Genomic DNA, 13,050 nt, shown 5'->3' with positions numbered 1-13,050 from the left:
GCTTTTCTAATGAACTGAGGATCTGCTTTTTTACATCCCATGGCAAGCTGTAGGCCATGTCTGGGTCCTACAATTGAGAATAGGATTGACAGACTGTCTAGACTTATCCTATTTTTTTATTGTTGTTATACTAGAACAGTATATAATCTTTTGTACACTGTATGGTGCGTTGGAGGAAGGATTTTAATAAACAGAGGGAGCCTCCTTCAATTTTTAGAAGTTACATTTTGCCTACTGAGTCATACAGACAACAATCTGCAACAAGGAGGATTAAATATCATTAAGGGTGTAAATGTAAACTGAAATCCCAGTTTAGTAGACACTGTTGCATGTTCAGACTCATGTTGGTCCATCTCTTCTGTTGGAATTGTTGCTATACTTGATTCTTAGAACATTAACTTGACAAATATGCAAAAATAATCAAATAAAAATAATTGTCACATCTATTTTAAATGATTATAAGAAGCCGTGACTCTGCAGAGTTAAAATATTTAAAGAAGAGGTGGTTAAAGATTTTTTACTTATTCTTATCCCAAATTATTGGACAAAAAGTTCTGACTCTAAATAGAAAACTATATTTACTTCACAATCTTGAATAACCCACGGATATCCGGTCATATTTTCCCATATTATTGCCTGTTTGTTCCGGTCTCTTTCAGTTTTTAAATATTTCTCTTGAGTTTATGTAAAATAAAATGTCTGAAGCTTATTTAAATAATCTATTTTACAGAACCTGTCTGAAAAAAATGGACAAGGGAGTACATCTGGCAGTTTCCAAAAAAAAAGTCTCTATGGAAAAGCAGCAAAAACAAAACAACTTTAAAAAATCCCCTAGTGGTTATCTTTATTAAAAAAATATCTGTTATTCCATCTGACATCCGCAACGGATTGATTGATTGATTGATTGATTGATTGATTGATTGATTGATTGATTGATTGTTCCCAAAGAGGACATTTTTCTTGGACTCCATGTGCTGTGAAAAGTTGCCGCCATAGCTGAAGAAGACACAATAAAACCAATCTTGAACTCTTGCGCCATAATAAAATAAAATAAAAAAAACACACATATGCTCAATAAGAAACACATATTGCACCTTCCCACAGATATTCCAAACAAGCAAACATACCAACAAATCAGACCAGAGCAATAACGTCTTATTATTCTGATAGACGAATGCCTATAACCTAACATATATACGTATATATATTTTTTTTAACTGTTTGAGTTATTTGTGTCTGAGCAGCACATCCTTGTTTTCTTGACCTTTTTTTACATCTTCCATCACTGTATTGAGTATTGATCTGAGGAAACCACAGATGAGTATTAAATCGGGTTCTCAATTACCTTCCTCGCCATCTAAATAACACTATTGATGCAGTCTGTCACATTCTCAGTCTCTGTAAATATTCTTACCTCGCGTTGGCTCTTAAAGAAAATTTCCAGACACTTGAAAATAACATGGATTGCCAAGTTCAGAAGAGCCTCTTTATGATGTTATCACTTCACATGCTGCTTATTTTGGCCAAAGACCAGATGCTGGTGCTCAGCCAGACAGAAAGCCATGATAACACCGGTGTGCTTAAAATTCAGATGGACAGGTGATCTGTCTCGCCTCACAAATTACTTTCCTTTTCACCATTTCTCTGCTTGCTCTGGTAAATATAGGGCAGAATCACAGGCACAGCTTTATATTCCTATATCACATTAGGTCACATGTGCTATTTATCACAAATCCTCCAGCTCCACGTTTCATTGAGGAAATGGGATCTTCTTTCCCCCTTTCAGGTTTGGTTGTAAACACATTAATCACACTTTGCCTTGGTGGTTTTCAGACATCCACACATGGTGAACTGGTACCAGATTGCTGCATGATCCACTTTAAATCTTATTTGAAAGTTGTCTTCAATTAATTACTCTATTTCATTAGTCAAATGACGCTGCATTTGCTCAGTATAATTCATTGTCGTTTCCTTGCTATGCTGAGGCCATGTAATAAAACTAGACTCTGGGATTTCTAAAAGATTAATGCAAGAATTTTAATCCAACATAAAACAATAGAAAACATACAATATAAATATTATTGCAATAATATTTAGTAATCTTAGAAGTTCAACATCTTAAAGCTGCTGTCACAGTGTTTCCTGACCTGGGCCATATGCTGGCATATTGAGAAACGAGTGTCATGCGGACCTGAAAGTGAAAAACTAAAGGAGATTTTGAGGGACATCAAATCCTGTCATGTCTTCAAAGTATGCACTCCCTGTTTGATGCACTTCAATTCAGAATAGTGCATGTGTGTTGGGATCAAAGGTATGGAAATCAGTATTATACTACTTTTGCAACATCACAGTCTCGTTTTGTCATATTTAAAGATCAGTTGACCATCTGGGAGTTCCCTCAAGTGGTCAGATAATTATTAGTCAAGAAAGTATGATTAATTTTTAATCTCTTGGGAATTATAGTATTTTTGGAATTAGTTCAAGATCAAATTTCTTTTAACTCATGTTTGATATGTGCAGCATTTTTATAATAGCTGATGATAAGATACCAGATTTTGCTATAAAAGGGAACTATTTTTCCTAGAAAATACATACCACAACTTTAACAGCTTATGCATTTTTTTTTTATCCTAAAATTAAGAAATTGTGCCCCTTAAAAGTGAAATATATCTGGTATTGGATTACAAATCTTGTAAAAAGTAAAAAAAAACAAACCCTGTTTTTAAAACTCTTTACTATGTACTTATTTGGTTAGTTATCTTCTGAGGTCTAAAGGTTTATCTCGTGACCTTTCTGGAGGTCCTGAACTGCTGGAGACATTTTTTTTTTTTTTGATGTAACATGCAGCGACAAGTCAGAGCTCATCTGTAAATATTGTTCTTCTGAACTGATGGTCTAGGCCAGGCATGTCCAAAGTCCGGCCCGGGGGCCAATCACGGCCCGCGGTCAGATTTCATACGGCCCGCAGCTTCGGTCTCATAATGTATTATTTATGGCCCGCCTGCACTGTGAAACAGAATAAATAAATCATAAAACTTGAAACTGTAATTCCTCCTTTCACCAAATGGTGGCAGCACCACTTTAATACTATCAGTCTCTGCCTCCGTGCAGCAAACCCCTCTCCACTCATTTCTGCCATGGCCACTGCAAAGAAAACAAGGAAAGTTGACAGTGAGGGCCGCCGCTTTCAAGAGAGATGGGAATTACAATACTTCTTTTCTGAAAATCAAGGCAATTGTGCTTGTCTAATTTGTAATGAGACGGTTGCCTTGTTTAAGGATTTTGACGTAAAGAGACACTACCAGACTAAACATGCTAACACATACAACAAGCTAACAGGGAGTGACCGTGCTGAAAAACTGAAGCAGCTCCAAGCTGCACTGGCATCACAACAGCGATTTCTTTGGGCCTGAGTCAAAAGAAAATACCACCAAAGCAAGCTACGATGTTAATGTTAATAGCTAAACATGGCAAACCTTTTACTGAAGATACATTTATCAAAACTGTGTTTTGAAAATGGTGGAGAACATTTGCCCTGAGAAGAAGCAAGAATTTGCAAATGTTTGCCTGGCACGTAACAGTGTGGCACTGAGAGTTGAGGACATGAAACTGAGTGTTTTGAACGGTAACGTCTGTCACTATCAGCAGCGAAAAGCCAAAAGAACATTTATGCACTTGGATTTATGGCACTTATTTTTATTAAACTCTTGAGTAAGATTTGGTTATGAACCTGTAGATGAAAACTATTAATTTCTGAAAGATATTGTAAATGACAAGAGCAAAATTCACTTGTTTTAAGATTTAATAATAACAGACAACTTTGCATTACTTATAACACCTGTTTAAAATGTTCTTGAGGCAAAGATATTTTTAAACTCATGTAAATTTAAGGTATTTCAAAAGCAGAATTTGTGTTTTTAGAGTTGTTCTCATCTGCCTGACTGGCTTATATTTGGTTTTTTTGTCATTTGAAAAATAAAGATAATTGTAACAATGAAAATTGTTTTATAAGTGCATGACACTTTTGTAGTTAAAAAATGTCCGAACAAACTATTGGCCCCGGGCATCTTGACTTTATCAAATCTGGCCCTCTTTGCAAAAAGTTTGGACACCCCTGGTCTAGGCTGATACACACTCAGTGGGTGAGGGGGTATGTAGTAGCAACTGCCCTCAAAGCTTATCTCTATAAATGGATTTGCTTTGGTACACACAGAGATCTCTGTGTGATACTCTAATCTGATTGACCACTACCCTGTAGAGATGGAAATGTCAAAGAGACACATGTTTGTGTCTGTTTACACGTATATATTTGTAGGTGTGGCAGAAATCCATGCATCTGTCTGCAGTGTTCATTGTTGTGCTGAAGTTGAACTTAAATCCTAATAGTGAGTGATTCGCCTCTACAGACATTGCTCATCCCTACACAGAAGTATAAATAAACCTAAGTAAAATGGAAGAATTACTTTAATGCATTTGTATCGCAGATAACAAAATGTCAAAAATAAATGATGCAATGACTTTAAATTGACAGGTCTTTTTTTTAGCTGCTACTTTTCTAACTTCCTTTAAAGGCTAGCTGTGCTGCAGCAAGTAGGGATTAGACTTGGTAGACATGGAACTGTCTACAGATCTCAATTAATCGCACCTTTCTCAGCAAAACTGTTTCACACACTCCAGTCCAGTAGATGGCAGTAATGCAACTAAAGTTTGTTGGCTACTTACAATGAAGACACAAATCATCCATTGAGTGGCACGGATTTAGACGATAAATTTGTTACTCAATCATAAGATTGTATTTTATTTATTTAGGAAATAAAACATGCATCTTTCAAAACATGATAAAACAGTATAAAAGTGGAGTATCAATTAAAAAAATTGTGATCAATAAAAATGCCATGCCAGATTATTTATTCCCTTCTCAATAATTGGTGGAATAGTATTTATCGGCATTACAGCAGTCAAATCCTACTCATAATTAATGACCAGTTTCTTGCATGTTGCCACTGGTATTTTTATGAGCAGCTAGGGAGGGGTGAGTACTTTTCTCTGGAATCTCATTAAAGAGATTTTAAAACACAGTAAGGGAATGACTGTGTGTTTTAGTGTTTTTTTTTCTTTTTCTCTTTTTTTTTTTTTGCCACAAACCAGGCCTTGCCTAGTTGTGAGATCTTAGCAGATCCAGGAGTAATTGTTGCCTTTCTATTGCAAATAACAATAAGAAAATTGCACTGCACATTTTTGCAGAAAAGAAAAATCCTCTGTGGGTTTTCATATTCTCATAAAAGCCCACTGCAGGTGATGATCTGGTTTGAGGTGTCATTTTAGTGTGGTCCTATATATAGTCAATAAATTTTTTTTTATCATTTCTACTTTGAATATATACATTGTCTTTTACTACTGTGCACAGAAATATCAACATGTGGATACTAGTACTTTCTGCTTTTTTTTTTTTTGAGTCTTCTCAAAAGTACATCATGTTCTTCATTCATATTTGAGCTTCTCAATAATGTGTATAAACTCTTGATCTTAGGCTTTTTCAGGCTCATTTTGGTTGCAGTATTGAAAACAATCCCCTTACTGGACTTTGGGACTTTTTAAAGTGTTCTATGACTTTTATATAATTTTTTTTTATTCATTTGGTAGATTTATATTAATTTTACATTAACCAAATGCAACAAAATTCTGCGTAGCCAAGTTATATTCTACACTCAGAAATTTTGGTGTAGCAGCTTTTCTCTTTTAATACCTTGCATCTGGTCATATAAAAGAAAGGTTCTTCTATTATTCAGCAGCTTCCTAGATCAGACTCGCCTCTGTCAGACCTCATATTATTTATTTATAAACCCTGAGACTGTATCTGATTCCAAATACTCCTACGCAAATGCTTTCCAGGAAATGAGAAACAAATTCAAAATCACAGAGGATTGATGAGGTGATCCTAATTATTTTTTTTTTTTTGTTCCTTCCCCACTTGATTCTGCCAGAATTAGCTTTTGCCCCTGTGAGACTATCATGATAATCCTCAAGCATGACATCTCATTTAACAGGATGTCGTGAAGCAAATGCTGACTGCATGTTTTCTCCCCGATTTCCTGTGAGCGAGTGGGTGGAGGTGGAGGTGGGGGGGCTGCTGGAGATGTGTCCATTAGTTTATCGGGGCAGCCTAGAAAAGAGAAACAGGAAAGAGAGATAAACACATACACGCATCTTTCTGTGTGCCCAGCCTGACGATCCGGTCACCATCGCAACCACAAGGCATGCATCACATTGCTTGAAACTCTGAAAACAGCTAAGTTGCAGAAAAATATCCACAAGCATCTAGCTTTGAGTTTTTGCTGTGATCTTTAGGAAAAAAAGATAATTGCCATATTTTTCACACAGCTGACAGAGAGGCTCCGTAGGCCGCTTGGCCTTCCCAGGTAGATGAATTGCGCTCTGTGTCCCCATTTCATTGCACTCCCTCTTCCTCCTCCTCTTACCCTCCTTTTTTGCTCCCCCATGGTTCAGCAAAGGGTTTATTTATTAGATGGCACCAAACTGCATCTCTGCTGCAGCTAATGCACCGTCTTTGTACCAGTTTTTTATTGCACAGAGTAAAATACCGAGATCAGGGAAAAAAAATCATGGATGAAAGTAAATATGCTGGCAAACAGAGAAGAGGAGGCTTTATATTAAATTATGTTGCAAATCTGTCAGATTTATCAACAGGAAGGGGGGCTGTTTTTCTGGGCTTTATTTTTGTTGGTATCCAGGGCAGCCTGGTTCATCAAGTGATGTGCTTTTATTAGAGCTTGATCTTTAAAGGACTGATTTATATTTCAGGCATTTAGCCAGTATTATCAAACCAAAAGTATAATTTCCTTTATTTCTTGTTTCTTAATCTTGTGCTGCAGCTTCTTTTTGCTCGTCTGTTTTATTATGAATGTTCTGTGGCTCCCATAAAAATTAATTTCTAAACGATTTCCTTAGATAAACTCGAGTAACTCGGTAATTAATATATTATTGAAGCATCCATTGTTTCAGTTTCAGCATTCAGTCATCACCTGTTAAACCTCTCTAGTTGAAGGTATCCTTGTGGTTCCATTTCTGTTGCCAAGTGGTTCTACATAGAGTTTTCAATATCACATTAAAAGGTGGAAATTTTTTTAAATAATTCATTGTGGCATTATGATGCATTGTGTAGAGCATAAATATTTTGGTATGCAGTTTTTCCTTTTCTCAGTTCTCTCGTTAGAGAAACCGTCGTTTCACCGCCTGCTCTTCTGCTTTTCACGGGCCGTTCCTTGCTCCTCCTCCTCAGACAGGAACTACTTCATACCTCACTCCATCCACCAGCGTCTTCTCATCTGTCTGTTCTGCTGTCCTGTTAACTGCCTAACATGTGCTCCGTCCTTACTCTCTCAAAGGAGGCCAGCATCTCCTGAAGGCATCCAGTGCTGTTTCCGGAAAACCCTCGCTGGTTCAGACCAGGTTAACCCAGTGAGATCCACTACTGGAGACCGGGATCGTCTCTCTTCAGCCTCCAGCTTCTGGATATCTTCACGCTTGAGAACAGGAGAGCAATGTGACCCCTGGATTGGATGAGGACCATGGGAACTGTTACTATGGATCTGAGAGTCGGCACGCTCTGAATCAACTCTCATTCAGGTAATGAAGAACTCTACACACAGCAACTGATTCAATTTTTATGGTGATCAAATTTAAAATTAGACTGCAAGAGAATTTCTCTTGTTTTAGTGAGTGTTGCAAGGCACCAACTTTTCTCTGCACTCAGAGAGGCATTTCTCACAAGTTGATGACATGGTTTCCCTTAAATCAACTTCCTCATTTTGAATATTCACAGCTCTGACCAGCAAAAAAGGTCATAAAACAGGAAGTGGAACCGGGCAGTCAAACGGAAATGACAGTCAGACCCAAACAACTTAGTGCTCTTAGTAGAAGTCAGCGTTATAATTTCAAAATGCAGTGATTTACATAATTTATTTGTGGATTTGAAGGCAAGGCAGTTTGGGGGGGGGGGGGGGGTCTGATTAGCATTTGGATCTTATTTGTTATTTTATTGATTCTGTTTGAAGTTTCAGCCTCAATAAATGAAACATTTCTTGTTCGGCTTTTTTCATAAACAGTAAACGGAGATTCTGAGCCTTCTCCTCCAGTCTCCCATTGAATTTGTTAAACTTGCTGCCATAGAGCACACACTTCAGTTGTGACCTTCACTAACCTTTGAATTTCACTATAAACTTCAGATTTAATCCTCCTCTTTCTGTTTTTCAACTTCAATGTGATGTAGTATTTTTTAGGCAGATCTTTAGAAAACAGGCACATATTTAACATAATTTCCTACTTCTGCCACTTCAGGCCTGAATTTATCGTTTGAGTCATATTGTCAACATGCTTTGGAAAACTATGAGCAATTTCTTAGTGTTGTGACTATCCCTCTTTCTTTTTTCGGTTTCCATACATTCCGTAGTACTTTCGGGTGTTTTCAACTTGCCCTAAAGTTATTGGCAAGGTTTGCATTTATGATTTAGAAATGGTAAAAAAAATGGACTGGGATAAAATTGACACAGATTATGTTAAACATTCGTTATTCTACATGATACAGTTTTGTGGTCTGTGCCTCTTGAACTAAGAGAAGTTGGAGAGAGAGTGGTGATGACTTACAGCCCTCAGATTTTTGCTCATAAAGGTTTGTTGTGACTTTTAAAGGGCCGCATTACATAAATGTGTCGGTGTCTGTAATCCCTGGTATTAATCAAGGTTCCTGGGGCTGCAGATGTCGGTGGCTGGGATGAGCCAGCATCTTGGACACAAGCTACATATTTTCCAACCTCAAACCAGGTCCCATATGAAACTATTTTACAAGGTCATTGGTGGGCATAGCAACGTCCAAAGCTGTTCTAAAGTTTTGTTCCCAGCACAGATCACTTCCTCCAGTTTTGAATTGATCATATTTGAGTTGGGTCGCTCTTGCCTGGTCCTGTGTATAGTGATCTATTGACCGCCTGAGTATAAAAAACACTTCTTAAATGACTTTTCTGATGATTTGATTGAAGTGATCAGTAAATATGATCAGGTCTTAATAATTTGAGATTTTAATATCCGTGTGTGTTGTCCCGAAATGTCACCGATTAAAGATCAAGTCTTGTCAAGTCTGTAACTGGCTCCACACATGAACAAGCACATGTCTTTCTTTGTTTTGTCATCGGGGCTTTCCATGAACAACTCAGATGTGTGATGCTGTGAGCTCTGATAATGTTCACATTTTATTCAACATTTGTGTTCCTGTTTGGATTCAGTTCTGGCTGACTGTCACACCTTTTCACTGCTGCTCGGTTCTCATCTGTTTTAAATGACATGAACTTTTACTCCATGTGTTTTGACACTGAAAAGTTGACGGTGTCTCTGTCAGCTTGTATCTTGTCGTGTAACACAGTGGCTCCATTAAAACCCAGACGTCCCAAACTGACACTTCAGCCCAAGCTGAAAGATGTCACTCATTCTGCCAGACGGGCCTCCAGGAAAGCTGAGCGCAGGTGGACAGACAGGCTTCAGGTTTTCTTTGACATGTTAAAAGATCATGATCAAAACACTGTAAAAACTGAAAAACAAATATTTTTGAGAAACAATTTCACCCAGTTGCCATATCAGATGAAACTTCTGGTTCCTCCAGTGCTGCTATTCACCTTGTCTTTTAAAAGATGTTTTTAAATGTCAATCTGTCTTGATTGTTACTGATAGCAGTACAAGCGTGATCCCCAGGGCTTTAAAGTATATAAAAAAAACCAGGTATTGGTCCATCCATCTTTTTTCAACCAAACTTCACTTCCTCTGACCCTTTGAGCCTTTGACACAGACCATCATGGCATTTTCATTTCTCATCTTGATCACTGTGTTGGTAATAAAGATCCAGCATTGGAGTGGTTTCGGTCTTACCTGACTGATGGACGTTGTTGTATTAGCATTAATAAGTTTATCATCTTTAGTGTCTTTTTGATGGGTGGGGCCTCAGGGCTCCATGCTTGGACCTCTCTTTTTCTCTCTCTCCATCGCCTGCTCTTGGGTTCTGCTTTGAGGACATTTTTGAATTTAATTACATTTTTATGCTAATGACTGCCAAATCTACATTCCTGTGAAAAAAACATGAGACTAAATCTGTTCATCTGTTGTTGCAATGCCTAAATAAAATTGAAGCTTGGATGCCTCTCAATTATTGTGCTTTAGTGATAAGACTGAGGTCATGTTTTTGTTCCCAAGTTTTTCTCCACCATATGAATTTTGTCTCTTAGACTCTATTGAAATCCACTGCTACAAATCTGGGGATGAAATTAGAGAGCAATATTAGATATAAGACACAAACGTCAAATTTGTTGGAAAAACAAGCTTTTTCCAACTGTGACAAGTTGCCAAAATCAAGACCATTTTGTCCAGGCAGGACTTTAAAAACGTCACACTTTTATTACATTACACTTTGACTATTGCAGTGTGGTCTATTTTAGGGTCAGCCATGCTGCCCGCTCTTGCCTTCAGCTTCTCTAAAATGCAGCTTCTTGTCTTTTAGTTCGATCACACAGGCAAGAAAACATTTCTCCTCTGCTGGCTGGTCTGCATTGGCTCCCTCTGTGCAACAAAATTGATTTTATTTTATTTTATTGTTTTTAAACATCCTATTGGCCTCACTTCATGCCTTCTCTTGGACTAGCTTCATCCTTCCTCTCCTTCACGGTGTCTACGGACAGCTGAGCAAATGCTTTTGGCAGCCACTTGTTTTTAAATGCATATGAAAGTAAACAGGATTGGATTGCACTGGATTAAGTAAGATTGCTGTGTTCTAGCATATTAATGCAAAGTTTAGTGGAAGGGAAAAAGTGTGGTTGAAAGAAATGCCCTTCTCAGATGAATGTACATTATGCATTTCATTAAGAAATCAGGGTCCCACCTTCTGGAGGACGAGTGGAGAGGCACAGAAATGCAGATTGCTTGAGGTCCAGGTTTATGTTTTCAGTGATTTTGAGAGCCTGGTGACATTGGTCGTCTGTGTTTTATCAAATCCAGTCACAGCTAATCTTACACTGGAACCGCAACTTTCAAAAATAATGAAGATCCACCTATAAAAACAGTATTTCTCAGCACTGTATGAAACTATAAATTAGAATCACAAACCAAAGATATGAAGCCTTTGACTTTTACTCTTACTAACTTTGTGAATTTGTCCTTGGATTAATAGAAATCCCATTTAAAATGGTAAGAGAAATACAAGAAGTGTGTCTAAACTTCCCTAGTATTTAAAATCGTCTTGATTAATATGCATTTACAATATTTTGTCTCCAGGAAGCTGCTTAATGATAAGCGGAGGTGCGTGACCATGAGACAAGGGCAAAAGGAAAGTGAAGATGAAAACATAAAACAAAAGCCATAATCAGAACACAGGGAAAGAAGGAGAATACTCTATTTGTGTGGATAAGTCATTGGTGGTGGGTTGTCTGGATCTATCTTATCCAGTTTGTCTGGACTGTGTGGCTGCCTTTTGCTCCCATTTCCCTTCTGGAGGGGAGCAGCACAGGAAGGCCGGCTGTAGAGGAAAGGAAACAGTCTTCATCAAACAGCAGATGGAGGACAGTATGTGCTTACACGGCAAAACACGCACATAAATAAAAAAGATAGAGCGGGTGCTCAATCCTTAAGGTAGATTTTATGCAGAGTGTGACCTAGATCAGACCTGGCAAATGTCAGCTGTGGAGAATCTTGAACTTTAATAAAGATTGAGAACATTTTGGCATTTAAGATCCACTTTTCAGAAGGTTGTCTTCTGTAATTGCAGCAACACTTTTACTTGTGCAGAGGGTTTTTTATATATATTTCTACTTCATTTATATATGTATTTCCCAATTATAATTGTAATAATAAGTTAAAAAAATTATTACTAAGCTCTAATAAATGTTGAAAAAATATTGTTGCTGCACAAATGTTTTGCCAGTGGTGTTCTTCAGGGCTTTGTTTTAGGCCCCTTTCTTTTTCCTGTTTATCATTTACCTCTAGGTCACATTTTCAGAAAACATTGCTTCCATTTCCGTTCTATGCTGATGACTACCAGAGTTATGTGTCAAAAAATGGCTTGCAAACGTTGTGCAATTATTTAAATTGTCAACTGTCAGTGAGCATCAACAGAGCAGTGAGAGCAGTGAGAGGAGGCCGTGCAGGAACAAACAAACTACTTGGGCAGGAGGCGGAGAGGCATTATTTTTAGATGCAGTATCTAATATTTTTTGCTAGCTAAATTATCATAGGTTTTTTATATTAGGAAATTACATAACCTAATTACAACTGTAATTTTTTTTCTTGCCCCTTTTTTATGCCACACACACTCTTGGCACCTTTAGTATTTGCCTATACTGGCTAAGCTACAGGATGGCCCTGGTGTTAAATATAGACTAAACACTGATCTGTGTGTGACTGAGGTTTGTGTGCTGACTCATTTGATATCAGGTCTAATACTCAGTGGCAACTTTGGTTTTCTTAAAGCATAGTTTTGTTCCCAGGGTTGGATTTTTTTTAACGGTATGTATTAAAACAAGTTTTTCCTAATATTTTATCAAGTTTCATCTGTTCGGATGATATATTTAAATTTTAGGTCTTCCACTACATTTTCTCGGCCTTTCTGTCCTCGTAGGTTTTGACACGACTTCGTCTCCCTCTCTAGGTCTTTGATCTCAGCAAAGCAAAGATCTTCCCCTGACTTTTTCAGCAGAGATTTCTGTGGATGTTGCACTCCCTGTCTTTCTTTTTCCAAGTCTCCTTTGACTCTGACCAGTCACTTGCTCGTATTATGGTGTGCATGTGGAGTGAGAGGGGTTTTCTTTTTCATTCATGTAACAAGCCTACTTTGCAGGGAGGACAATGAGACTCAGTGTGGTGCCCATGGTCCCTCTGAGTGACTCATGTTCCTATTGAAGTCAGACAAAGCCCAAACGACAGGGTTACACAATGTTAATCAAAAAAGTGCAGCTCATAATGTCATCAAAAAGAGGACTGTGAAAAAATGTGCAAGGT

The 13,050-nt window shown here is 37.7% G+C and overlaps 1 protein-coding gene across 4 annotated transcripts in view; it reads left to right on the top strand.

Moving 5' to 3' along the window:
• ptprea (protein tyrosine phosphatase receptor type Ea) overlaps positions 1-13,050 on the top strand; it is a 68,949-nt gene that overhangs the window by 27,375 nt on the left and 28,524 nt on the right. For all 4 annotated transcript variants that reach the window (XM_032573464.1, XM_032573460.1, XM_032573461.1 and 1 more), the window contains exon 2: positions 7,407-7,647. The gene's annotated coding sequence lies outside the window, so the exon portion shown is untranslated. The remainder of the gene's footprint in view (positions 1-7,406; positions 7,648-13,050) is intronic.

Source organism: Xiphophorus hellerii, chromosome 10, assembly GCF_003331165.1.
Source record: "Xiphophorus hellerii strain 12219 chromosome 10, Xiphophorus_hellerii-4.1, whole genome shotgun sequence".
Taxonomy (NCBI): Eukaryota; Metazoa; Chordata; class Actinopteri; order Cyprinodontiformes; family Poeciliidae; genus Xiphophorus; species Xiphophorus hellerii.
This window is presented reverse-complemented; position numbering and strand designations above follow the sequence as displayed.